Consider the following 2,010-nt stretch of genomic DNA (forward strand, 5'->3'; position numbering starts at 1 on the left):
CCTTGGGACAGACGGCCAAGGTCACCTGCTCGGGGGACCTGCTGGATGAACAATATACTCAGTGGCACCAGCAGAAGTCGGGCCAGGCCCCTGAGCTGGTCATTTATAAAGATAGCAAGCGGCGCTCAGGGATCCCAGACCGGTTCTCTGGCTCCAGCTCCGGCAAAACAGCCATCTTGACCATCAGAGGGGTCCGTGTGGAGGATGAGGCCGACTATTACTGTCTGTCGTGGGACAGTGGCAGTTACGATGTCCACAGTGACACAGATGGGGAAGTGAGACAGAAACCCTCCCGTGCTGCTCACGCTCTCCTCCAGCCCCGGGAGGACTGTGGACACAGCAGGGACAGGCCTGGCCCGGTTCCTCTGGAGCTGAGCCCCCAGGCGGCCCCGCCTCCCGGGCCTCCAGGCAGGCTCTGCACCGGGGCGTCTGCAGTGGACGATGGGCTGGCGGGACCATGGTGTTGATGTGGGGAAACTGACAACACAGACGCATCCATCCTATCACGGTCCCTGGAGCTCTCTCTGTGATGGCCTTGTCTAGGCCATCGCCACCTCTCTGTGGCCCTCATGTCCTGACCTAATCCCCGAGACCGCCCTGTGAAGTCTGGGATTCCGACGGAACGCCCAGTGCTGTGGGCACCTTCGAACCCCGCAGACCCCTGGTCGGCCCTGAGTGCCTGGCCCACTGCCACTGGGCCCAGCGCCAGCTACCTGTGCACCCTCCTGGTTCTAGAATGCTGCCCCCTCACAATCACGCCGCTCCTAGAGGAGTCAGCTCATCAGTCTTGTGGAGTCCTGCTCCACTAGAGATGACCTTGCAGGGCCTGCAGGCCCAGAGCCTCCAGGAGGACCCCAAAAACTCAGTCACAACCCGGGCAGGTCAGGGTCTCCTCCCCTGAGGGTGGCCTCCCGAACCCCCTCCTGACAGCTGGGCCCCAGCTGTCCTCCTCAGAGTCCACATCCAGGGGAAGCTGTGACTGCCCAAGGGAGACCCAGAGGAGGCCAGTCCCCAGGGGTCAGCTGGGCTCCCGTCCTGCCCTCTGACCCCCAGGTTAGGACCCAGCCCTCTGTCCCCAGGGATGCAGCCACCAGCTCTGAAAGTCCGACTCAGACCATGTGTTCATCTCGGCTCTGACCGTGGCCAGGAGACACCTTAGGGGACTCCTTGGAGATGAGCCCTGGGTCTCAGACAAGCTCCGTCTCCCCCGGCAGCTCTGAGCGCCCCGGGGCCACTCCTCTGCCGGGGTACAGGTGCCCCCCCCCCCAGCTGCTCAGTTTCAGGCAGGAAGCCTCACTCGGGCCTGGATCTCCAGATCCAGGTGGGGCCGGGCGGGGTCCGTCCTGAGTGGCGCCTCCACAGGGATTTCAGACAGACGCTCAGACACTGTGTCCAGGATCACAGCCCCCGACCACCAACAGGGCCAGGCTGGGGTCAGGGGGCTGACCACACAGCTCCAGGTTACGGCCACGAGGACTGGAGACCCAGGTCTGTCCCCCGCCTGGCTCCGGCTCTCCCCGGCTTCGGGACACACCCGCGGGGTTGGGCTGCGAGTCCAGACTCTGATGAACTCTGGCCTCTCTCTCACTTCACTCCCCTTCCTCCCCGTCCCCTCGGTGTCCTCCCCTCTGTCTCCCTGCCACCCTCCCCCTGCTTCTCTCCTCTCCTCCTCCTCCTGCTGCTGCTTCTTTCCTTTCTCTCCCTCTCTCTCCCTCATAAGATGTTTGGATTTCTCCCCATGAATTATATTTAATTTAAATTTTCCATTATATTTGTATTGTCAACTAGACACAGATGCACAGCTTAAGAATTGTGAGCTAAGTTTTATGCAGGGGCAAAATGAGGACTGCAGCCCAGGAGGCAGCGTCTCAGAGAGCTCTGGGAGGTATCTGGGGCAGTGGGGAAAAGTCGATACATAAGGTCTTGGTGAAGGGCGAGTTCAAAACCATGAAGCACTCGTTTTACAAAAAGGCTTTTTGTTAGTCATGACGGTCTGATGTCACCATGAAG

The sequence above is a fragment of the Oryx dammah genome, unplaced genomic scaffold, assembly GCF_014754425.2.
Source record: "Oryx dammah isolate SB20612 unplaced genomic scaffold, SCBI_Odam_1.1 HiC_scaffold_12, whole genome shotgun sequence".
Classification (NCBI taxonomy): domain Eukaryota; kingdom Metazoa; phylum Chordata; class Mammalia; order Artiodactyla; family Bovidae; genus Oryx; species Oryx dammah.